Consider the following 26,448-nt stretch of genomic DNA (forward strand, 5'->3'; position numbering starts at 1 on the left):
CACGGAAGGGGCATCCCCACACGTGCTGCCAGCCACGCACCGCAGAATACACAGCAGCGCGGTGGCGGCCGTGGGAACCGCCGTGGCGGTCGGGGTCAGCGGCGAGGCCAGTCCACACGTCCCTCCGCAGCACCTGCCTCCAAACCTTCCTAGTCCGAGCTTTCAGGCCCATGTGACGCCTGTGGGAGGCAGGGTTCGCCATCACCACTTCCACTGGTGCACTGTCACATCGGACAAGTGGGTGCTGCAAATCGTCCGAAGGGGCTACTCCCTCCCCTTCGAGGCGACCCCTCCAGCCATTCCACCGCGTGTCGGGGGGATCACTTGCAACTTCTGCAAGAGGAAGTCACGGCCCTCTTGGCCAAGGGGGACATCGAGCGCGTTCCTGGGCCAGAAGTAGGGTGTGGATGTTACTCCCACTACTTTCTGGTGCCCAAGAAGGGCAAGGGGGGCCTGCGCCCGATCTTGGACCTACGGAACGTCAACGGCTTCCTCCGTCAAGAGAAGTTCAAGATGCTTACTTTGGCTCAGGTCTTGGCTGCCCTGGACCCCGGAGACTGGATGGTAGCGTTGGACTTGCAGGACGCTTATTTTCACATCCCCGTCCTGCCGGCCCACCGGCGTTACCTGTGGTTCACGTTAGGCCACGAGCATTTTCAGTTTACCGTGCTCCCCTTTGGCCTTACCAGCTCCCCACGGGTGTTCACGAAGGTGATGGCGGTGGTCGCAGCTCATCTGCGCAGGTTAGGGGTGTCAGTCTTCCCCTACCTCGACGACTGGTTGTTGAAGGCCGGCTCGCCCCAAACAGTCGTCAACCACCTCCAGACTACGGCCGACCTCCTGCATTTGCTGGGGTTCTCCATCAATGTGCCGAAGTCGCACCTGTGTCCCTCTCAGAAGCTCCTCTTCATCGGAGCGGTTCTAGACTCGGCGCAGTTTCGGGTTTACCCTCCCGAACAGCGGGTTTGGGATATTCAGGCTCTGGTTCCCATCTTTCGGCCTTTATCCCGAGTCTCGGTCAGGTTGACGCTGCGGCTTCTGGGGCTGATGGCCTCCTACATCCTACTGGTGCGTCACGCCCGGTGGCGGATGCGGGCTCTGCAGTGGGACCTGAAGTTTCAGTGGGCCCAGCATCAGGGCAACTTGTCCGATCACGTCTTGATCTCGGAGCGCACTGCAAGACAGTTGCAGTGGTGGCTCACGGACCGCGATTGGGTCAGTGGCAGGTCCCTCTCCCTATTTATTTTATTTATTTTATAGTATTTATAAGGCGCACAGCTACCCACAAAGGGTTTCCCGGCGCCGAATTAATGAAACACAGGGCACAGCTAGAGAGAGAACAAGTCAGAGGGTATTTATTTGTCGAACAACCAGGTCTTTACACTTTTCCTAAAGTTCCTGTAGTTTTCTTCTTTGCGTATTTGGGTGGGCAATGTATTCCAAAGAGTTGGACCCAGATATGAGAAGGATCTCCCGCCCAGTCTAGCCCGTTTATACCTGGGTACCGTAAAGGTCGCTGATGTAACAGAACGAAGATTACGATTGGGAAGGTAGGGCTTGGCAAGATCTTGAAGATACTTGGGAGCGGTCCCAGCTTTGATTTTAAACAGGTAGCTCAGGGTTTTAAAGCGAATCCGGTTTTCAGCCCTGAGCCAGTGAAGGTCCCTGAGATGTTTAGTAATCCTGGCGTGTCTGGGGATTCTACAAAGCAGTCTGGCCGCAGCATTTTGTACCAGTTGCAAGCGTTTTACTACTGCTTTGTTTGCACCCAGGTACAAGATGTTACCGTAGTCAAGCCGAGAAGTTACTAAGGCATTGACTACGGTCTTCTACTAAGGCATTGACTACGGTCTTCTCCCTACCCCACCCGGAGCACGTAGTTGTGACGGACGCGTCCCTCCAGGGCTGGGGTGGCCACATGGGAGAGGCGGAGATCAGAGGACTCTGGTCTCCGGCGGAGGCCCGGCTCCACATCAACCTGTTGGAGTTACGGGCGATTCGTCTAGCGCTGAAGGCATTCCTCCCCTCTGTCCGGGGGAGTGTAGTGCAGGTATTCACGGACAACACCACCGCCATGTGGTACTGCAACAAACAGGGCGGGGTGGGGTCATGGACCCTATGCCAGGAGGCTCTGCGCCTCTGGCAGTGGCTGGAAAGTCAGGGTGTGACCCTGGTGGTTCAACGCCTGGCAGGTTCTATGAATGCCAGGGCGGACTAACTCAGCCGTCGGTGCATGATGGATCACGAATGGCGTCTGAACTCAGACGTGGCGCAAGGCCTCTTTCAGCAATGGGGAGAGCCTTGGTTAGATCTATTCGCCACCGAAGAGAACGCGCAATGTCATCAATTCTGCGCGTTGGAATTTCCAAGGCGGCACTCGCTCGGAGACGCTTTTCGTCGCGAGTGGAGTTGCGGTCTGTTGTACGCCTTTCCGCCTATACCACTTCTGCCCAGAGTGCTGAAGAAGATCAGGCGCGACCGGGCCCAAGTCATCCTTGTGGCTCCGGATTGGGCACGAAGATACTGGTATTCCGAGCTACTCAGCATGTCAGTAGATCCCCCGATTCGTCTGCCCCTTCGGGAGGACCTTCTGTCGCAGCAGCAGGGGACGGTCCTCCACCCGAACCTGTCCAGTCTCCACCTACAAGCTTGGAGATTGAGCGGCGACAGTTGAGGCCATTTGACTTGCCTCCCGAAGTCTGTGATGTCGTTCTGGCAGCCAGGCGTCCCTCCACAAAGTCGGTATACGCCTGCAGGTGGAACAGATTTGTGGCATGGTGCACAGCAAAGGCTGTGGATCCACTCTCTGCCCCCCTTTCTGAGGTTCTCCTCTTCCTTCTTTCTCTTGCCCAGCAGGGCTCTGCTCTGGGCACTGTCAAGGGCTACCTTTCTGCCCTTTCTGCCTTCTTAAGGCTACCTGATCAGCCTTCTTTGTTCAAGTCCCCTATTGTAAATCGTTTTCTTAAGGGCATCACGCACATGTTCCCTCCTGTTCCCTTCGTGATGCCCCAGTGGGACTTGAACCTTGTTCTTACCTTCCTGATGTGCGCTCCCTTTGAGCCACTTCACAACTGTCCTCTTCGTCTTCTGACTCTAAAGACGGCTTTCCTGGTTGCCATCACATCTGCCAGGAGAGTGAGTGAGCTCCAGGCTCTTTCTTGTACTCCACCTTTCCTTTCTGTCCATCCGGACAAAGTGGTGCTACGTACCAAACCTTCTTTCCTGCCCAAGGTTGTCACGGCCTTCCACATTGGGCAGTCTATCACCTTGCCAACCTTCTTCCTGCCACCGCATCCCTCTAAAGAGGAAGAGCGGCTCCACCGTCTGGACCCAAAACGTGCACTCTCATTTTATTTGAGTCGCACACGCCAGTTCCGGGTGGATGACCAACTCTTTGTTGATTACGTGGGCGCTAAGAAGGGGAAAGCGGTGCACAAGAGGACCATCTCCCGGTGGATCATCTTGTGTATCCAGGCATGCTACTCTTTGGCTAGGAAGGAGCCCCCGGCTGGATTGCGGGCTCATTCCACCCGAGCCACGGCGACTACCACTGCCCTGGGCAGGGGTGTGCCCTTACAAGACATCTGTCAGGCAGCTACGTGGGCATCGCTGCACACGTTTGCGAGACACTACTGCCTGGACAGCCAAGTCCGGAGGGATGGCTTCTTTGGCCGTTCCGTCCTCCAGGACTTTCTGGTGTGATTATTGGTTCGCAGACCCACCACCGGGGTTGGTATTGCTGGGGTATCTATTCTAAGGTAAGGAATCTAATACTAACGTGTCTCTTTCAGATGCACAAGTTACTACTTGTGTAACGATATATCTGTAAGAGACATTAGTTAGTATTAGATTCCTTACCGACCCACCCATCCTCCCCGTTCTGCGAACCAATATCTAGGGTTGGGGTTGTCCCCTTTCAGGGCCCTAGTTTCAATGGCACCAGTGTTGTTTTTTGACATGGCTCTGCGTTTCTGGCGCGGAAAAGCTGTGTCTAAGAACTGACGTCAGCACGCGGAGGCGGCGTCTAAGTACTCCGACGACGTCATCACGACGCCGACGACGGACGCGGAGCCGCAGATGACGCCTACCGACGCGCAAGGGTACTGCTACGCAAAAGTTTCCGGATCCAGTCTGACGCCTGGGGATATTCTAAGGTAAGGAATCTAATACTAACTAATGTCTCTTACAGATATATCGTTACACAAGTAGTAACTTGTGCGTTTAGATAATGTCGGACCAAAGTTACCATAACCGCGAGGATTATAAGGCACTTAAAAGTATATGGTCTGACGCTATCATGGAAACGGCTAAGGGATAGATCCCGAAGGCCGCAGACCGGCTCGATTCATGCCAGAGCACTATCTCACACGATTCCAAGCACTCTGCCTTCAGGATTGTTAAGGCCTGCCATAGGAGTGACTGATAGGAGGTCTGTGTGCCCATTTTAGGTTTAGATATAGGTATACTATATCTAAAGCAAAGGGTGAATACACCACCTTGCCCCAGCTGTCAAGCAGCCAGTTGTGTCTGTTTAGTTAGTCAGCCCAGGGGTGGCATAATACATGCTGCAGCCCCTGGGAGACCTCTGGGTGCACCTCTGCCCTGGGTACAGGGACTCGAGAGAGGGCCCAGTGCCAATTCAGTACCTGGGTACAATTTGGAATAGAGAGAACAGCTAGGCTGTGGGTCTGATTAGCAGGCCCACAGCCAGGGAAAGTCGTAAACCAGTGAAGCAAAAAGCAAAAAAACTGGGTGATCATAGGATTGCAGACCCTACTCTCCTACATGACCCCCCCCCCAAACTTTGGGACAATAAGCTAACCTTGACCAGGTGAGTCTTCTTGCTCTAAGTGGAAATACCTGGAGAGCCCATCTGCATTGCCATGATCAGTGCCAGGTCTATGTTCCACTGTAAAATCCATCCCCTGTAGGGAAATGGACCACCTAAGTAGTTTGGGGTTTTCACCCTTCATCTGATTTAGCCACAAGAGGGGCTTATGGTCGGTCTGAATCTTGAAGTGAGTGCCAAACAAGTATGACCTCAACTTCTTCAGGGCCCAAACCACAGCAAAGGCCTCCCTCTCAATAGCTGACCAATTCTTCTCTCTGGGGGTCAGCCTTCTGCTAATAAAAGCAATGGGCTGGTCATGACCATCAAAATTCAGCTGAGATAGAACAGCTCCCACACCCAACTCAGAAGCATCTGTCTGGACAATGAATGTTTTGGAGTAGTCTGGACTCTTTAGGATAGGTGCTGTGCACATGGCCTGCTTTAGGTCATCAAATGCTTTTTGACAGCTTGCTGTCCACTGAACTTTCTTTGGCATCTTTTTACTTGTCAGGTCATTAAGTGGAGTCACAATGGATCCATAATTTCTGACAAATTTCCTGTAATATCCAGTCAGGCCCAAGAAAGCTCGAACCTGAGTCTGGGTGGTTGGAGGAGCCCAGTCCTTGATGGCCTGTATCTTGCTCTCCAATGGCTGAACCTGGCCTCCACCTACAAGGTGGCCCAGGTATACAACTTCTGTCTGCCCTATCTGGCACTTAGTGGCCTTGATAGTGAGACCTGCCTTCTGCAGTGCCTCTAACACTTTCCTCAGGTGGACCAGGTGATCCTCCCAGGTGGAGCTAAAGACAGCTATATCATCATGATATGCTGCACAGAAGTCATCCAACCCAGTGAGAACTTGATTCACCAGCCTTTGGAAGGTGGCAGGTGCATTTTTCAAACCCAAGGGCATTACCACAAACTGATAATGCCCACCAGGGGTAGAAAATGCTGTTTTGGGCTTGGCCTCCTCAGCTAACCTGATTTGCCAATACCCAGCTGTCAGGTCAAATGTACTTAAGTAGTTGGCAGCAGCCAATCTATCTATAAGTTGATCTGCTCTTGGTATTGGGTGGGCATCAGTCTTAGTGACTACATTGAGACCTCTGTAGTCTACGCAAAACCTCATCTCTTTCCTACCACCCTGGGTGTGAGGCTTTGGCACTAGAACTACTGGACTAGCCCAAGGGCTATCTGAGGGCTCAATGACTCCCAGCTCCAACATTTTCTGCACTTCTGTCTTGATGCAGTCTCTGACATGATCAGGCTGTCTGTAGATTTTACTCTTGACAGGCAGACTGTCTCCAGTGTCAACCTCATGGGTACACCAATTGGTTTGACTGGGTGTCAGAGAGAACATATGTCTAAAGGATTGAAGAACCTGTTTACAATCCTTTTGTTGATGTTCAGAGAGGCTGCCACAAAAGACAACACCATCTACTGACCCATCATCAGGGTTCTGAGTGAGCAGGTCTGGGAGAGGGTCACTCTCCTCCTCCTGTCCCTCATCTGTGGCCATGAGCAAGCCCATGTCCTCCCAGTTGACATATGCTTTGAGCCTGCTTACATGGAGCACCCTGAGTGGGCTCCTGTGAGTTCCAAGGTCCACCAGGTAGGTGACCTCTCCCTTTTGCTCAATGATTGTGTGGGGCCCAGACCATTTGTCTTTGAGTGCTGCTGGGGCCACTGGCTCCAGCACCCACACCTTCTGTCCAGGCTGGTAAACAGTCAGGACAGCCTTTTGGTCATGCCAAGCTTTTTGTAACTCTTGGCTTGCCTCCAGGTTTTTAGATGCCTTTTCCATGTACTCAGCCATCCTGGAGCGGAGACCAAGTACATAGTCCACAATGTTTGTTGCAGGCTTTTTGAGAGGTCTCTCCCATCCTTCCTTTACCAAACAAAGGGGTCCCCTTACAGGATGCCCATACAGAAGTTCAAAAGGGCTGTAGCCAACCCCCTTCTGTGGGACCTCTCTGTAAGCAAACAAGAGGCAGGGTATCGGGACATCCCATCTACGCCTGAGCTTTTCAGGTAGTCTATGAATCATCCCTTTGAGGGTCCTGTTGAATCTCTCAACAAGCCCATTGCACTGTGGGTGATAGTGTGGTGAACTTGTAGTTGACACCACACTCCTTCTACATTGCAGTCCGATATCCTGGCATGAAGTTTGCACCTCTGTCAGAGACGACCTCCTTAGGGAAGCCCACTCTGGAGAACACTCCAAGTAGGGCCCTTGCCACAACAGGTGCTGTAGTGGTCCTAAGGGGAATAGCTTCAGGATACCTGGTGGCATGATCCACCACCACCAGTATAAACGTGTGCCCTGATGCTGTCTGGGGTTCCATTGGACCAACAATGTCAATCCCCTCTCTCTCAAAGGGTACCCCCACCACAGGTAGTGGTATGAGGGGGGCCTTTGTTGTGCCACCTGACTTACCACTGGCTTGGCAAGTGACACAGGAGCGACAAAACTCCTTGGTATCTTCATTCATGTGAGGCCAGTGAAAGTGTGTGACAAGCCTGTCCCAAGTCTTGTTCTGGCCTAAGTGTCCTGCAAGGGGAATCTCATGGGCCAAGGTAAGAAGGAAACCTCTCTGAGACAAAGGGATGACCAGCCTCCTGGTTGTACCAGGCTTTTTTTTTTTTTTGTAAATTCTTTTTATTGTTGCATCAGGTGAATCATTAGTACCATGAACAAGACATCGCGGGGGAGCGTCAACATTCCGCTCTACCCGCCGTTACGCAACTTTTTAAATAGACAGTTACATTGCATTCATCCCGACGAACTTATTATTTTTCATTTTCACCCCGAACTCCCCCCCCCCCCCATCAACTATAAGTAAAGGCAGTAACTGAGGGACCTCTGCTCGAAGCCCCCCCCACCCATCTTCCCCTCCCCCCCCAGCAGCATGAACCCTTCCAACCACCCCCCCCCCCCCCCCCCGCCCCTCATGGCTCTCTCGGTCCTCAAAGTTGTGTGTCAATAAGTATAAGCACTCCCCATGGCCCTTAGCCTTCAAATGCACATATGCTGGAATCAGCGGCCTACACACCATGTCTGTGCTTCATCCTACCACCCGCCCACTTCCCCCCCCTGTCCCGCCCCCCTACTCCAGTCCATGGTAGTGCCTCCACTTGGCCCATATTTTTCTAAATTTTCGGGGGCACCCCCTAGCTTTATACGTAACACGTTCAGCTGCCATATACATATCCAGGCCTCTTCTCCATTCCTCGAGATTTGGTTTTCCAGGCGCCCCCCACAGTCTTGCAATGTCCCTTTTTGCGACCACCAGGGCCAGCAGCAGAAAAATGAGCAAGTATCGCGTGATATCCACCTCTGTGGACATTCCCAAGAGCGCCAATTTGGGGTCCCTGGGTATCTCCACCTCCAGTATCTCACTCAATTCATTGAAAATCTCGTCCCAATATTCCTGTATCACTGTGCATCCCCAGATGATGTGGAAGAAGTCGCCCGTTGGGTGCTGGCATCGTAGACATGCGGTGTTAGTAACCCTCCCCATCCGGAAAAGCCTCACCCTGTCAAAGTATGCCCGATGAAGGACCTTAAACTGAATGAGGCGAAGCCTCGATTTTATGGCCACTTCTCGGGGGTGCATGAGTATGAGTTCCCAGTCTAGGTCCTCCAGCGTGCCCACATCCGCCTCCCACCTCTCCCTGAGGACCTGTAGATCACCCAACATGTTATTTGTCAGTGTTTTGTAGGTCATGGATACCGCCCCCCTCTGCATCTGTTCTTGCAGTAGGCGGCCCTCAAGTGGTGCAAACTGGGGAATGTCAGTGAGAGATATGTGTTGGGCTCCCCATGCATGTCGCAGCTGTATGTATTTGTAATATTGGGTTCTCTGGAGTCCAAACTCCTGTTGCAGTGCTCGGAATGTTTTAAGCTCCCCCTTTGCTATGACATCCCCAACTGTGGAGATGCCAATGTCATCCCACCTTTGAAACCCGCGCAACTTGTTCAGTTCAGTCAGCCACCTACATGCCCATAGGGGGGTTTGGCGGGTGAGGCTTTCATGCCAACCCATTCTAACCGACGCTCTGCGCCACGCCGTCAGGGTGATCCTAGTCCCGGGAAGAAGCTGGCGGCCTCCCCTCCCCCCATATAAAAAGTGGAGCACCGTCTTATTGCCCCATTTAGACCTCTCTAGTGCATAGGTGGGGTGGTCCGCCGGGGCGTGTATCCAATCGTTGATCGGGGTGAGGTGTTCCGCCCAGTAATAGGCCTCCAAATTAGGCAAGGAGAGACCCCCACTATATTGGTGGCGCTGCAAAGTCGTGAGTGCCACCCGGGCCTGCTTCCCCAGCCACAAGAAGGAGCGGAGATCGGTATGGATTTTCCGCAGAGTCTGAGCCGGGAGGGGATAATACTCATTTTGCAGGGCGTATAAAAACTTTGGGAGTAGGATCATTTTATACAGGGCAGCCCTGCCCAAAATGGTGAGCGGGAGCGGCCGCCACCTATCCATCTCCGCCTTTGCCGCCACCAAAATTCTATCGACATTGTCCGTGTAGGAGCGCTGCACATCTCGGGTGAGAAAGACCCCCAGATACCGGAAGCCTGCCGTGGTGTGAATGAGCAGCTCAGGCAGCTCCTCCCCTCGCGGGGCACCTTGTGGGTCGTAGAGGACCGACTTATGCCAGTTTATAGTATGGCCGGCTACCGCCCCAAAGTCATCCAGTTCCCTGAATAAGGCCGGTATCGTCGTGGCCGGGTCGGTCACATACAGCAGCACATCATCGGCGTAAAGGGAGATCTTCTCCTGGTCAGTGGCCGATTCCCCCCAGTGGAAGCCAGTCACAGCTCGGTTGAGCCGGATGCGGATCGCAAGGATCTCGATCGTGAGGGTAAAAAGGAGTGGGGATAGCGGACACCCCTGTCGCGTCCCCCGCTCTATCGCGAACTCTCTCGACATTCGCCCGTTTACGCGCACTCTAGCCCTAGGTTTCGAGTATAGAAGTTTCACCCAGCGCTGGAACTTGGGCCCAAACCCAAACCGTTCAAGGGTCCCCATTAGGAAAGGCCAGTGGACCGCATCGAACGCTTTTTCCGCGTCCAAGGAGAGGAACCAATGTGGCTCCCTCCTGTCACAGACTTCTTGGAGCCAGTTGTGGGCGCGCCGCAGGTTGAGTTTGGTGGCCCTGTCCGGCAGGAACCCGGACTGGTCCGGGTGGATCAGGCCCGTAATTACCTGACGCAAGCGCCTTGCAAGAATAGTGGCTAGGATTTTGGTCTCAATATTTAGCAACGAGATTGGGCGATAGGAGGAACAGTCTCCAAGGGGCTTGCCTTCCTTGTGGATCGGGATTATGGTAGCTAGGGCCAGGTCCGGCGGGAGGCCTCCGGAGGCAAACGCACCCTCATACAGCGACTTCATGTGAGACGAAAGGAGGTCCCCCGTTCGTTTGAAGAACTCCGCCGGGAAACCATTAGGTCCCGGAGCCTTCCCCGGTTTCAGGGCAGCCATCGCCTCTGCAATTTCATCTAGGGACAGGGCGGCTTCCAAAGCCTCACTATCTTCAGGGGTCAACTGCGGAATGTCCACGCTACCCAGGAACGATCGCGCCACCTCGCAGTCCCCTAGGTCCCTCGCCCTGTAGAAGTCTTCGTAATAGGTCGCAAAGGCCTCTGCAATGGCGCCGTCTGTGGACGCCCGCGCCTTACTAGGGAGCTCAACCCAATCCACCCACCTGGCAGCTCTCTCGCGCCTGCTCAACCATGCCATGAGTTTACCGGATTTGTCGCCAACATCGTATAAGCGATGTAGGGTGGCCAGCGCCTGTGTACGCGCCTCGTCCGTACTTAGTTCTCTATACAGCCTTTGCGTATCTAGCAGTAGTCTAAGATCAACCTCCTCCTTCGTTCTGTGATATTCTGCCTCTCGGGTCAAGATGTTTGCCTCCTCCTTCGCTATGGCTTCCGTGCGTTTCCTTCTGGCCTCCCCTACCCTGGATTGGAAGCGGTCCCTCAACACCGTTTTCATGGCTTCCCACAGTGTCACTCCGGACTGTACCGATCCCTCATTTTCGGCCATAAAAACTTTGATATCCGCTCTTATGCCCCTCAGAATTTCAGGAGTCTGTACATCCCATGGCGACATATGCCACTGTGCCTGGCCTCTCCCCCTTCCCCGACCTATGTGTACGAACAGCGGAGAATGGTCCGAGATACCCCTCGCCCTATAGTCCGCCTCGTCTCCCGCCGAAAGCTCCTGCCTAGATGTGAAAATGTAATCTAGCCTAGAGAAGACCTTGTGGGCCCCAGAGTAAAATGAGTAGGCCACGTGGGCAGGATGTAGCCACCGCCAAACGTCAGTAAGACCGATCGTGTCCATTCTGCGCGCCAAAGCCGTCTCTGCAGCCACTGTGTGGGGGTTCCCAGATCTATCGCGCGCCGTGCTCATCACGTCATTGAAATCCCCCCCCACAATCTGTATTGTGTCCGCCGTGTCTAGCAGAATGGCCGTGATCTCCTGCATTGTTCGTGTTTGTAATTTGGGTGGAGCATAGACCGACAGTAGAGTGTACCTGCGCCTCCTCCATGTCCCCTGCACCCCGGCAAACGAGCCCTGTGGGTCTAACCATGTACGTGTGACTGCGAAAGGTGCTGTTTTCCTAACTAGTATTGCCGTGCCCCGTGAGTCCATGGTGTAACCCGCGTGTGCCAGAACTGTGTACTGCCCGCGCGCTAAAAAGGCACAGCGGTTCCCCCTCAAATGTGTTTCCTGGAGGAAAACGATGTCAGGTGCCACTCGTTTAATATATGCAGTGACCAGGCTCCTCTTAATTTTGGAACCCAGTCCGTTTACGTTCCAGGTCAGCGCCTTAACCCCAGCGCCTTCACCGTGGGGTGTAGCTAGTGTACTCGCCATTGTTCCACTTGAGGACTATCCAGCACCGGGCCCCAGGGCCGGGACGGTGGCAAGGGTAAACTTTCCCGAACTTGCTGCTGCTGCTGTTTTTTGACGAACTTCCCCCCTCCCTCCCCAGCTCTCTCAACATCCCCAACGTGGGGTAACATGGTAACAAAGCCCCATCCCGCTCCCCCCACCCCACCTCCCTCCCCTTCCAGTTGCATCCCCATCCGGGTCTCAACTATCCACGGGAGTAGGCCTGTCGCCCTCCCACACATCCCACCCTCAAGAAACCTCAACCAGTGCTAAAAAACACAAAAAACAGTACTAGGGGGGTGCCAACTTGCTTGCTCTGCATCGCCGAGCCGTCATCTTTTTTTCCCTTTCCCAGTGCATCGTTGTTCACGAGTGTGAGTCTTGTGTGTCCATCCGTTCCTCACGACCTGTAGAGTCTTGCTCCAGCTGCCGGATCTCTTTGGCCAGAGGGTGCAACGAATCACTCCTTGTATCATCCTCCTCTCCTCCGGATGCGTGGCCCTCCGATTCCTCTATTTCTTCTTCCTCCGAGCGGATTCCATTTCTCAGGCTACCAAACCTCGAGCCTGCCACGGAGTCGGAGCCCGGTGACGCCGACCTGCCTCGCCTCCTGTACTGCTGGTTGCTGGTCCTGTATGGAGTTTGCGGCGTCTTGTGCTGTGTCCTCTTCAATCTCCGTCTTTGCGGCTTCGGCCTCTCCCATGTCGGACGTTCCCGTATTGACCGGTCTAGCTCTGCCCGGCCCGCCGCCTCCCTACTATTCAGGATAGGCCGCTCCTCCAGCCATTGCCACGCGTCGTCCGGGTGTGCAAAAAAGATGGATTTGTCCTGATAAATGACCTTGAGCTTGGCCGGGAAGAGGAGCATATACTGGATGTTGAGGGACCTCAGCTTTGCTTTTACGGCGTCAAAGGAGCGGCGTTGTTTGGAGACTTCCTGACTGTAGTCCGGGAAGATCATTATGGTGGCGTTTTCAAAGCGGATCTCACCCAGTGTCCTGGCCTCTCGCAATATCAGATCTCGATCGGCAAAGTTCAGAAACCGGGCTATGACCGGTCTTGGTCTCGCACCCTCCGGCGGTTTGGCCAAGAGCGCCCTGTGCGCCCTCTCTATGATAAAACACGGGGAAAACCGCGCCGTAGGGAAGGTCTTTTTGAGCCAGTCAAGGAGGAAGGCGGACATACTCCTTTCTTCAATCCCTTCTCTAAAGCCCACGAAGCGCAGGTTGTTCCGCCTTGACCTGTTCTCGGCATCGTCCACCTTCCACAGAAGTTGACGGTGGGAGGCCTGGAGCTCTGCCATGTCCTTCCTTAGCTCAGCCACCGACTTCTCATTGTCCGTCAACCTTGTCTCAGTCACCGTGACCCTGTCGGTTAAGTTACGAAAGTCCTGGCGTAGCAGCGTAACCTCGGATCCTACCTCCCCGATTTTGGTTTCCAAGGCCGCTCGTGAAGCTTGGATGTCCGTTCTAGACGCCTGTATGGCCTCCAGCAGCATGTCCGTGTCATTACGTGCTCCTGATTGCACGGGCCGTTGTTCCACCGCGGGACGCGGAGCAGCGAAATTGTCCATTGGGCCTTGCCCCTTGGTCTTGGGTGCCGTTGCATTCTTACCCATAGCGGCGTTGTCTAGCGGCCAGGGGCTTCTGGGATGAACTTGCCTCCCTGGGCTCGGCCGTGCGCCGGGAACAGAGGCAGAGTGAAGTAGCGCCTCGACAACGCAATGCCCTTGGGCGACCCCTAATTATGGTCCTGGGAACCTCTGGGCCGGGGCCCGCGTACACTCCCTGTCCTGATGTGGAGCGCTGGGGCCGGGCCCTGGTCGCAGATTCACCCCGGCTGCAATACTGGAGGAGGCCCCGTCTTCACCCCTGTCCGCGTCGCGGGGGCCAGGGGGTGCTCCTCAGCCTGTGCCTCGTGCGCGTCCCCCCCGGGATTCTCCCTGTCGCAGTGCCGGATCACCAGGCGTGGGCACAGGCAGGGTGGTGCCGGCGGTGACAACCAGCCACTCCCGAGCCGGAGCGGGCCACAGGAGTTCCAGGGCAGGAGGAGCAGGCCTCCGTAGTCTGTCGTGGCTCGAGGTCCGTCTCTCCGTGGGTCGTCAGTGCGCGGCCGCCATCTTGGTAAAGGCGGGCGCCGCCACCGAGATCAACCCCAGCGCCAGGCCCAGGACAGGTGCGGCCCTCCTCACCTCGGTGGAAGGCTCACCGGCCCTCCGTCTCTGCTCCCAGGCACAGAATCTGCACAGCGTCGGAACCAATGCGGGGATCTCGCCGTCGCTACCTCTCCATCGCCACGACGGTCGCCATCTTGAGTTGGTGGTCGTCGGTCACCTCCGTCCTGCTCCCGCTGTCCGGCGGCGGCGGTGTGTGATCGTCCGCCCGGTGGCCGAGCACCCGATCAAGCCTCCATCAGCCCGCGACAGCTATTTGCGGGAATGCCGGCACTTGGCGCGCTCCTCTTCCTCCCGTCTCCCAGGCCGTCAGGACGATCTCCGGGGCATAGAGGAGACACCGTCACGCACAATGGCCAGGCGGGGTCGGCTCCGTTTCGGGACTGCAGCAGCCCTTGGCAGGCGTCCGGGCGTCAGTTCCTCACTTTTGGTGCCGGTTCTGGGTCTTGGGGGATAGTGAATGCCGGATAATAAGCAGGCTCGGCCGGAGCTCTGTTCAGGCACGTCTAGTCGGCCATGTTGCTGGCCACGCCCCTGGTTGTACCAGGCTTGGGGTCTCTTGACTCAGAGTACAGGAGTCCATCATCCCAGTATACCTTGTGGGTACCTGTGGCGTTCCCTGCAGCCTCAGCATCAGCCTGCTGTCTGAGGGGTTCAAGTGAGGGGCAGTCTAACTGTGCCTTCCCCAGGTCTTCCCTGGAGGGTCCCCCTGAGCCCAGAAACTCAACCTGATCAGGTTCAAGCTCTTTAGGCTCAGTTTCCCTCAGTTCCTTAAGGTCAGCCTCCTCAGAGACTTGATCCACAACCTGGGGGAAGGCGATGCCTTAACCCTACTGCTCCTTCTCTTGGGTGGTGTCTGGTCCATTGTTCCAGGATCCAGCACCTGTTCAGTGGGGCATCTTTTGGCCTGTGACCTAGTCACAGCAAGGACATGTGCTGGCAAGCCTAACATTTCCATGTGAGTCCTCTGCTCCACTTCTGACCATAGGGATGTTTCCAAATCATTGCCCAACAGACATTCTACTGGGAGGTCTGAACTAACCACAACTTTCTTTGGGCCACTTACCCCTCCCCAGGAGAAATCAACAACTGCCATACTATGATGGGTAGTGACATTGCTGGCATTGGTCACCAGGTAATCTGTACCTGGCATGGTCTGTCCAGGGATCACAAAGTTAGGTGTCACCATTTTGACACTGGCACAAGTGTCCCTGTAGGCCTGAGCCATTTTTCCATTAATTAAAGGCGTCTGCCTGTATTTGCCCAAAGTATTGGGACTGGCACCAGGGGATATATCCACATCCCCTGTACAGACAAGGACAGCCTGAGTGAGTGTGCCAACTAAGTTGTCATACCCCTCAGTTCCCAAGGTTAACCCAACTATTCCCTTGGGAGGTGCACTACCACTACTGGCTGTTCTAGGGGGTGCAGGTGCCTTAGGGGCTGTAGTGGTAGGAGTTTGCCCTCCTTTCTTGGTGCACTCACTAAACCAGTGAGTCTTACTTTTACAGTATTGGCACCACCTTTTTGACTGGCCTTCTTGAGTCTTCTTTTCTGCTGTGAAGCCTGACCCCCACCCTCTTTGGATTGTTGGGGACCTGTTGAAGACTTCTGGTCATTTTGTTCACTCTAGTTACTACTCTTTTGGTCTGCTTTCTTCTGACCACCCTGGTTCTGAGTCTGGTTCTGCTTGACCCTTGTTCTGACCCATCTGTCTGCCTTCTTTCCCAACTCTTGGGGAGAGGTCAGATCTGAATCAACAAGGTGCTGGTGCAACAACTGGTTCTGACAGTTATTTAAAATCTGTTCTCTCATGATAAGATTATACAACCCTGTGTAATCAGTAACCTTGCTACCCAGTAACCAGCCTTCCAAAGCCTTAGTGGCACAATCAAGAAAGTCAGCCCAATCCTGAGACTGAATTTTCTGGGTGTCTCTGAACAGCAACCTGTACTGCTCAGTTGTTAAGCCAAACCCATCAACCAGTGTATTTTTCAGGACTTGGTAATTGTTAGCATCCTTGTGAGAAGTTGGCATGATGTGCAGTGTTCACTATTCTGGTGATCACTATATATCAGTCCAAACAACCCTTATTGATGATTGGTTGTAAGTCAACCTTATAGACCAGCTATCCTAGTAGCATGGATACGAGCAGTCTAAGGCTAAGACTCTAGAGGGCGTGTTAAGCCAGCTGTTTTACCATCACATTACCCCTTGAACACCCAGTGAAAGGACACCACACAAGTGTTATGAAAATAAACAGTGTATTTATTAGAATCACAACAACCCTGTACTCTTTATGAGGACAGGGTGCTAAGCACACAACAAAACTCTTATGAAAATACTTAAGTTAGCACGTTATACACAAATGCCCGAGGGGCACGAAAAACCATATACTCTAAAAGTGGAATGCGAAATTACTAGCAGGTAAGTACAGTACTAATAGGCTTTGGAATCGCTAGGACTTGACTAGGGAATCGTTAGATTACTTCTAGGAGACCTAGGGGACTCTGGTGCAGAGTGTGCACTCTCACGCGGGATGCGGGACAAAGTCTATGGAGGCTAGTAAAGACAAAGTTAGTGTTCACGGGCGAACCCGACCTGGTAGGGAGAAAACGACAGTGGATCCTGACCCTTGGATAGTGAGGCTATGCTGGGACACCGAAGTGCCGAAGTTACCTAGCCCAGGGGCTGCAGCTGCATAGGTCTGAAAAGACGTCGGGAATCTCGTTGCCGGACCAGGAGCCTGGAAGAAGGAAGTTGCTGGCAGGCGACCAGTGAAGAAAAGTTCGATGGATCCAAGCCTGGATCAAGGAAGAAGGAAACCTGAAAGCAGAGGGGACCAAGTTCTTGAATCACTAGCCAGTGATTAAGTGGGCACCAGGATGGCACCGGGCGAAGTCACCGCAGTCAGGTGAGTGGGCGCTGCTGGGCTCTGCAGTCTCTCGGACCAGGAGGCGTTGTCGGCGACCAGGATGGAGGTGCGAGCTGTCCCACGAAGGTTCTTGCTGTCGACGTCGCTGGACCCAGGATTGGGCAACAAGTCTTGGCAAATGCAAGGCCCACGCGGTGGACCTAAAATGGCGTCTTAGCCGGACCAGGAGGGTCCAGGGTACTTCTCCGATGGAGGGAAGCAAGGGCCAGTCTGGAGCAACCAGACCAGCAGCAGTGTTGTCGTCGGGCGTCGTTCGGAAGGCCACAAGCCAGCGGGCTAGTAGCCAAACAACGCGGTGAGCAGCAGAAAGCAGAAGGGCCCCACGCCGATCGTGGAGATGCTGGGGGGCTGCTCTTCGGTGCTGGAGCTGCTCAGGGTGGGGGTTTCTCGGACCCCAAAGCACTCACCAGGAAATTACTCGGTGGGCTTGCTGTGCAGAAGTCGTGCAGTCTTGGCGATGGCCGGTCCCTCGAGGTCTCGTCGCACCCACGGTTCTCAGCTGTGCTGTAGAGGTGGGTAGAGGTCAGAGGTGCCAGGGAAGCCGGGTCTCGTCGAGCTGGGCAGTCGGATTCCGGAGGAAGGACGTGCAGCAGACCGCAGTGTTCTTGGATGGTGCCTGCGGATGCAGGGTGACTACTCCTTAGCCACAAGGGAGAATCTTGAGGAAGAAATCGTGAAGTCCTTTCGTGGAAAGTGGTATCTTGATTCCAAAGATGATCTGATTTGGAAGGGGGCCAGTCTCTACCTTTATCTTGGAAAAGGGGGCTGGCACGCGACTAAGTCCTGCCCTAGGGGTGGGACCAGGAGGGGGGTGGTTACACCCACTTCCTTGGCGGGCTTTTCCCCAGCACAGGGTCTGGAGTGTCCCTGGAACTGGTTTAAGCCAGCCTATGCACAGTGAGCACCGGGGTGCCACGTGCAGTCACCTTCCTCTGAAGCCCTGCCTACCTACAATACACAAAACCCTGTCTGGGACGGTGCTGGCACCGCCCCTGGCAGGAAACCCTTTGTCCTTATCTCCTGCTCTGGGAGGACTCCCAGCAGCAGGAGGGCAGACTTGTGTCTCGGTGGCAGCATCCATCTTGTGGATGCTAAGGCTCTGTCTGACTTTTAACCGGGTTATAGGTTACATGCATGTCGTGTCCCTCTAGAAGGGTGGAATGCTAACCCCGTCGCCAGAATTGGCGAGGGGTTAGTATTCCAATTCGTATGACACCTTACTCGACATGTTTTGATAAAGCGATACCAGAGTTGGCATATAACCGCGAGGATTATAATGCACTTAAGAGTATATGGTATGCGATATCATGGAAACGGCTAAGGGATGGATCCCGAAAGCCGCAGACAGGCTCAGCTCATGCCAGAGCACCATCTCACACGATTCCAAGCACTCTGCCTTCACGATTGTTAAGGCCTGCCATAGGAGTGACTGATAGGAGATCTGTGTGTCCATTTTAGGGTTAGATATAGGTATACTATATCTAAAGCAAAGGGTGATTACACCACCTTGCCCCAGCTGTCAAGCAGCCAGTTGTGTCAGATTTGGATGGCCAGCCAGGGGTGGCATAATACATGCTGCAGCCCCTGGTAGGCCCTGGGTACACCTATGCCCTGGGTACCTAAGGTACACTGTACAGGGACTGATAAGGTGACTCAGTATCCAATTTAGATATGTACCTAAGGTACATGGAATCCATTTTACAGAGAGAGCAGTAGGCCTGGGGCCCTGAATAGCAGGGTCCCAGGTCAACTAAGTCAGAAAACCAGCAAAACACCAGGCAAAAAGTTGGGGGCAACCATAGTCAGGGATCTACCTTCCTACAATCCTCCACTCTAGTAGTGAGGAGCTTATCTCTACCTTTGCCTTCAAAGGAGAGCCACAATATAGCTGCCCACTGACTCTGGGGGATGCACTGGACAGTGCAGGCCCTCTCCAGAGCAGTCATCCATTTGTGGATGTCATCCCCTTGTCTAAAGGGGGGCACTATTTTACTCAGGTGCTTAGTGTCTAAACTCCTGTCTTTATCTCTAGGGATAATGCTGCCACCAGTGGGGACTACCCCACTCAACTGTTGCTCTCTAGCAAAGGCAAGCTTCTCTTTGGCAAGGGCAAGTTCTTCCCTCTGGATCCTCAGATTAGCCTGTTTCATCCTTGCTTCATGTTCTCTTCTCTGGGAAGAAGTCATTCTCCTCTGGGAAGAGGCATGAGAGTGCACAGATCTATTGGAGTCCCTAGAATGAGATCTATCTCTTCTAACTCCAAAGTTAGGCCTGCTTAGGGTCAGTACTGGGGGTCCCCCAGATCCTTCCCTATGTAGGTCTAAGTTGGCCCTAGTAAGTCTGCTGACTAGCTCAGGCCTGTTGTCTGCCTCATCCCCAGAAGGATCCTCTTCATCCTCCTCCTCAGCTACATTTTCAGTGTCAAGGAGGTCTGGATCACCAAGGGTACCCTCTAGGCTGGCATGTTCCCATCTGTATGAGAAGCTTTCCTAGCATCATATGTCTCTAAGAGACCTAACAGAAAGGGAGTGGTAGGGTTAGAACCCTGTTTCAATTTCCTGGAGGTACACAATTGTCTCATCTCCTGGAAACTGAGAGCTGCATATCTGGAAAGGACCTGTGGAGGGTCACTAACCACTAGGGGAGTCTCTGAAGACTCTCCATGGGTAGACATGCTTCTAGTGTGGTGTAAGTGATGCACCTACCTACACTATGGGTTTACCTACTGATCCCTTGCTAGAGTTGTAGTTAGGGTGTGCTAAGCCCTGTTACACTACAACAGCTGGTTCAGTAGAACTCAGAGTATTCTAAGCTAAGTTATATGTACCTTGGTACTTATGTAATCTTTCAAATGATATTCTTAGGATACGTGTGTGGTAAAACAGCAAGCTCAAATCCCAACCGCTGCTCACCAATGTGAGAAGTTGGCCTGATATATAGTGCTCACTATTCTAGTGATCACTTTGTATCATACCAAACAACCCTTATTGATGATTGGTTGTAAGTCAACATGATAGACCAGCTATCCTAGTAGCATGGACAAGAGCAGTCTTTAGGCTAAACTCTAGAGGGCGCGTTAAGCAAGCTGTTTTACTATCACATATACCCCTTGAACACCAAGTGAAAGGACACCACACAAGTTGTTATGAAAATGAAGTATATTTATTTATAACAAGTCTACCCTGAACTCTTTATGAGTCAGGGAGCTAAGCACAACACAAAACTCTTACGAAAATATTGCAAGTCGCAGAAATTACACAAATGCCCGAGGGGCACGAAAAACCATGTATTCAGAAAGTGGAATGCGAAATACTAGCAGGTAAGTAACACCATCCAGAGACTTCAGGACCGCTAGGACTACCTTACTGAACCCTTAGGTTAGGAGCAGGAGGCCTAGGGAACCCGGGTGCAGAGTGGGAACTCTTACGCGGGATGCGGGACAAAGTCTATGGATGCTAGCAATTCTAAAGTTACTGTTTCCGGACGAATCCGACTAGGTAGACTTAAAACGAAAAAGGATCTGGACACTAGGATAGTGAACCTGTGCTGGAACACCGAAATGCTCGAGTTACCTAGCCCAGGGGCTGCGGCTGCATAGGGTTCAAGTGACGTCAGGAATCCTCGTTGTAGTCTATGGAGCCTGAAAGAAGAAGTTGCTGGCAGGCGACCAGTGAAGAAGTTCGGTGTGATCCAAGGCTGGATCGGTGAAGAGGACGACCTGAAAGCAGAGGGGACTCAGTTCTTAATCACTAGCCAGTGATTGAGTGGGCACCAGGATGGCACCGGATGAAGTCGCCGCGATCAGGCAAGTGGGTGACGCTGGACATTGCAGGCACACGGGCCAGGAGGCGTTGTCGGCGACCAGGCTGGAGGTGCAAGCTGTCCCACGATGGTGTCTGCTGTCGGCGATGCTGGATCCAGGATAGGAGCAACAAACCGTGGCAAAGGCAAGCTGTAGGAGAGTAGGGTCTGCAATCCTATGATCACCCAGATTTTTGCTTTTTGCTGCACTGGTTTACGACTTTCCCTGGCTATGGGCCTGCTAATCAGACCCACAGCCTAGCTGTTCTCTCTATCCAAATTGTACTCAGGTACTGAATTGGCACTGGGCCCTCTCCAAGTCCCTGTACCCAGGGCTGAGGTGTACTCAGAAGTCTCCCAGGGGCTGAAGCATGTATTATGCCACCCCTGGGCTGACTAACTAAACTGACACAACTGGCTGCACGACAGCTGGGGCAAGGTGGTGTACTCACCCTTTGCTTTAGATATAGTATACCTATATCTAACCCTAAAATGGACACACAGATCTCCTATCAGTCACTCCTATGGCAGGCCTTAACAATCCTGAAGGCAGAGTGCTTGGAATCGTGTGAGATGGTGCTCTGGCATGAGCTGAGCCTGTCTGCGGCTTTCGGGATCCATCCCTTAGCCGTTTCCATGATATCGCATACCATATACTCTTAAGTGCATTATAATCCTCGCGGTTATATGCCAACTCTGGTATCGCTTTATCAAAACATGTCGAGTAAGGTGTCATACGAATTGGAATACTAACCCCTCGCCAATTCTGGCGACGGGGTTAGCATTCCACCCTTCTAGAGGGACACGACATGTATGTAACCTGTAACCCCGGTTAAAGTCAGACAGAGCCTTAGCATCCACAAAATGGATGCTGCCACCGAGACACAAGTCTGCCCTCCTGCTGCTGGGAGTCCTCCCAGAGCAGGAGATAAGGACAAAGGGTTTCCTGCCAGGGGCGGTGCCAGCACCGTCCCAGACAGGATTTTGTGTATTGTAGGTAGGCAGGGCTTCAGAGGAAGGTGACTGCACGTGGCACCCCAGTGCTCACTGTGCATAGGCTGGCTTGAACCAGTTCCAGGGACACTCCAGACCCTGTACTGGGGAAAAGCCCGCCAAGGAAGTGGGTGTAACCCCCCCCCTCCTGGTCCCACCCCTAGGGCAGGACTTAGTCGCGTGCCAGCCCCCTTTTCCCAGATAAAGGTAGGGACTGGCCCCCTTCCAAATCAGATCATCTTTGAATCCTGAAACTACTTTCTACGAAAGGAACTCAAGACTTCTTCCTAAGATTTCTTCCTTGTGGCTAAGGAGTAGTCACCCTGCATCCGCAGGCACCATCAAGAACACTGCGGTCTGCTGCACGTCCTTCCTCCGGAATCCGACTGCCCAGCTCGACGAGAACCGGCTTCCCTGGCACCTCTGACCTCTACCCACCTCTACAGCCAAGCTGAGAACCGTGGGTGCGACGAGACCTCGAGGGACCGGCCATCTTCAAGACTGCACGACTTCTGCACAGCAAGCCCGCCGAGTAATTTCCTGGTGAGTGCTTTGGGGTCCGAGAAGCCCCGACCCTGAGCAGCTCCAGCACCGAAGTGCAGCCTCCCAGCATCTCCACGATCTGCGTGGGGCCCTTCTGCTTTTTGCTGCTCACCGCGTTGTTTGGCTACTAGCCCGCTGGCTTGTGGCCTTCTGAACGACGCCCGACGACATCACTGCTGCTGGTCTGGTTGCTCCAGACTGGCCCTTGCTCCCTTCCCGAAGAGGAGCACCCCGGACCCTCCTGGTCCACTCAAGACGCCATTTTGAGTCCACCGCGTGGGCTTGAATTAGCCAAGGCTTGTTGCCCAATCCTGGGTAACTTCGACGCCGACAGCTTCATCCATCGTGGGACAGCTCGCCTCTCCATCCTGGTCGCCGACAACGCCTCCTGGTCCGTGAGATCTGCAGAGCCAGAGTCGCCCACTCACCTAGTCGAGGTGACTGCCATCCGGTGCCCTCCTGGTGCCCACTGACTACTGGCTAGTAGTCACGAACTTGGTCCCCTCTGCTTTCAGGTGTCATCCATCTTCCAGATCCAGGCTTGGATCAACTCGAACTATCTTCACTGGTCGCCTGCCAGCATCTTTTCTTCCAGGCTCCTGGTCCGGCAACGAGGATTCCCGACGTCTTTTGAGACCTATGCAGCTGCAGCCCCTGGGCTAGGTAACTTCGGCATTTCGGTGCCCCAGCATAGCCTCACTATCCAAGGGTCAGGATCCACTGTCGTTTTCTTCCTACCAGGTCGGGTTCGCCCGTAAACACTAACTTTAACTTTACTAGCTTCCATAGACTTTGTCCCGCATCCCGCGTGAGAGTGCACACTCTGCACCCGAGTCCCCTAGGTCTCCTAGAAGTAATCTAACTATTCTATAGTCAAGTCCTAGCGATTCCAAAGCCTATTAGTACTGTACTTACCTGCTAGTAATTTCGCATTCCACTTTTAAAGTATATGGTTTTTCGCGCCCCTCGGGCATTTGTGTATACCGTGCTAACTTAAGTATTTTCGTAAGAGTTTTGTTGTGTGCTTAGCACCCTGTCCTCATAAAGAGTACAGGGTTGTTGTGATTCTAATAAATACATTGTTTATTTTCATAACACTTGTGTGGTGTCCTTTCACTGGGTGTTCAAGGGGTAATGTGATGGTAAAACAGCTGGCTTAACACGCCCTCTAGAGTCTTAGCCTTAGACTGCTCGTATCCATGCTACTAGGATAGCTGGTCTATAAAGTTGACTTACAACCAATCATCAATAAGGGTTGTTTGGACTGATATATAGTGATCACTAGAATAGTGAACACTGCACATCAGGCCAACTTCTCACACAAGCCCACGCGGTGGAGTCAAGATGGCGTCTGGAGTGGACCAGGAGGGTCCAGGGCACTCCTTGTTGAACAAGGAGCAAGGGCCAGTCTAGGGGACCTAGACCAGTGGTGAAATCGTCGTGGTACGTTGTCAGGAGGGCCACTAGCCAACGGGCAAGTGACCGGACAACGTGATAGCAGCGAGGAAGCAGAAGGGCCCCACGCAGATCTCGTGGATGCTGGGGGGCTGGACTTCGGTGCTGGAGCTGCTCAGGGTTGGGGCTTCTCAAACTCCAGTGCACTCACTCGAGGGTCCCTCGGTGGTCGTGCTGGTGAAGCGTTGTGCAGGTCTTGAAGATGGCCGGTCCCTCGGGTCTCGTCACACCCACGATTCTCAGCTGGGCTGATGATGCAGGTAGAGGACAGAGATGGACGGGAATCCGGGTCTCGTCGAGCTGGTCAGTCTTGATCCGGAGGATGGACGTCCAGCAAACCGCAAGCGCTTCGATGGTGCAGGGTGGCTACTCCTTAGCCACAAGGGAGAGTCTTCCGAGAATGTCAAGAGTTCCTTTCGTGGAAAGTAGTTCAAGTTTCAAGATTATCCAATTTGGGAAGGGGGCCTGCTCCTACCTTTATTCTAAAAAAAAAAGGGGCTGGCACGCGACTAGGTCCTGCCCATGGGTGGGACCAGGAGGGGGGTGGTTACACCCCTCTCCTTTGTCCGGTCTCTCCCCAGCTCAGGGGCTGGTGTGCCTCTGGAACTGGTTTGAGCCGGCCTATGCACAGTGAGCACCGTGGTGCCACTTGCAGTCACCTTCCTTTCAGCCCTGCCTACCTGGGATACACAAAATCCTGTCTGGGATGGTGCTGGCACCGCCCCTGACAGGAAACCCTTTGTCCAGGCCTCCCTCGCTGGAAGGACTCCCAGCAGCAGGAGGGCAGACTTGTGTCTCGGTGGCAGCATCCCTTTTGTGGAGCTGAGGCTGTGTTCAACTTTAACCGGGGTTACAGCTACCAACATGTCTTCTCCCTCTAGAGGGGTGGAATGCTACCCCCGTCGCCAGAACTGGCGAGGGGGTAGTATTCCAAAGCGTATGACACCTTACACGACATGTTTAGATAATGTCGGACCAAAGTTACCATAACCGCGAGGATTATAAGGCACTTAAAAGTATATGGTCTGACGCTATCATGGAAACGGCTAAGGGATAGATCCCGAAGGCCGCAGACAGGCTCAGCTCATGCCAGAGCACTATCTCACACGATTCCAAGCACTCTGCCTTCAGGATTGTTAAGGCCTGCCATAGGAGTGACTGATAGGTCTGTGTGCCCATTTTAGGTTTAGATATAGGTATACTATATCTAAAGCAAAGGGTGAATACACCACATTGCCCCAGCTGTCAAGCAGCCAGTTGTGTCTCTTTAGTTAGTCAGCCCAGGGGTGCCTCTGGGTGCACCTCTGCCCTGGGTACAGGGACTCAAGAGAGGGCCCAGTGCCAATTCAGTACCTGGGTACAATTTGGAATAGAGAGAACAGCTAGGCTGTGGGTCTGATTAGCAGGCCCACAGCCAGGGAAAGTCGTAAACCAGTGAAGCAAACAGCAAAAAAAATGTGGGTGATCATAGGATTGCAGACCCTACTCTCCTACACTGACTACTCCAAAACCTTCGTTGTCCAAACAGATGCATCTGAGTTGGGTGTGGGAGCTGTTCTATCTCAACTGAATATTGATGGTCATGACCAGCCTATTGCTTTTATAAGCAGAAGGCTGACACCTAGAGAGAAACGTTGGTCAGCTATTGAGAGGGAGGCCTTTGCTGTGGTTTGGGCCCTGAAGAAGTTGAGGCCATACTTGTTTGGAACTCACTTCAAGATTCAGACCGACCATAAGCCCCTCTTATGGCTAAATCAGATGAAGGGTGAAAACCCTTAACTTCTTAGGTGGTCCAGTTCCCTACAGGGGATGGACTTTACAGTGGAGCACAGACCAGGGACTGACCATGGCAATGCAGATGGTCTCTCCAGGTATTTCCACTTACAACAGGAAGACTCACCTGGTCATGGTTAGTTTAATGTCCCTAAGTTTGGGGGGGGGGGGGGTTTATGTAGGAGAGTGGGGTCTGCAATCCTATGGTCGCCCCAGGTTTTTGCTTTTTGCTTCACTGGTTTACGACTTTCCCTGGCTGTGGGCCTGCTAATCAGACCCACAGCCTAGCTGTTCTCTCTCTAAATTGACAACCATGTACCTTAGGTGCATTTACCAATTGGTACTGGGCCACCTTATCAGTCCCTGTACAGTATACCTTAGGTATCCAGGGCATAGGTGTACCCAGGGCCTACGAGGGGCTGAAGCATGTATTATGCCACCCCTGGCTGGCCATCTAAAACTGACACAACTGGCTGCACGACAGCTGGGGCAAGGTGGTGTAATCACCCTTTGCTGTAGATATAGTATACCTATATCTAACCCTAAAATGGACACATATCCTCCTATCAGTCACTCCTATGGCAGGCCTTAACAATCCTGAAGGCAGAGTGCTTGGAATTATGTGAGATGGTGCTCTGGCATGAGCTGAGCCCGTCTGCAGCTTGCGGAACCAAGTCCTAATAGCTGTTCCATGATAACGCTATACCATATACTCTTAAGTGCATTATAATCCTCGCGGTTAAATGCTAACTTTGGCATAGCATTATCAAAACATGTCGAGTAAGGTGTCACACGAATTGGAATACTAACCCCTCGCCAATTCTGGCGACGGGGTTAGCATTCCACCCTTCTAGAGGGACACGACATGCATGTAACTGTAAACCCCGGTTAAAGTTAACTCAAGCCTCAGCATCACAAAATGGATGATGCCACCACAGACACAAGTCTGACCTCCTGCTGCTGGGAGTCCTTCCAGCGAGGGAGATTCAGACAAAGGGTTTCCTGCCTTGGGAGGTGCTAGCACCACCCCAGACAGG

General features: G+C 53.3%; 1 protein-coding gene across 7 annotated transcripts in view; it reads left to right on the plus strand.

Annotated features, from left to right (window-relative positions):
- Positions 1–26,448, plus strand: part of DDX4 (DEAD-box helicase 4) — a 1,965,714-nt gene that overhangs the window by 1,919,043 nt on the left and 20,223 nt on the right. The gene's annotated exons all lie outside the window — the stretch shown is intronic.

The sequence above is a fragment of the Lissotriton helveticus genome, chromosome 2_1 (genome assembly GCF_964261635.1).
Source record: "Lissotriton helveticus chromosome 2_1, aLisHel1.1, whole genome shotgun sequence".
Lineage (NCBI taxonomy): Eukaryota > Metazoa > Chordata > Amphibia > Caudata > Salamandridae > Lissotriton > Lissotriton helveticus.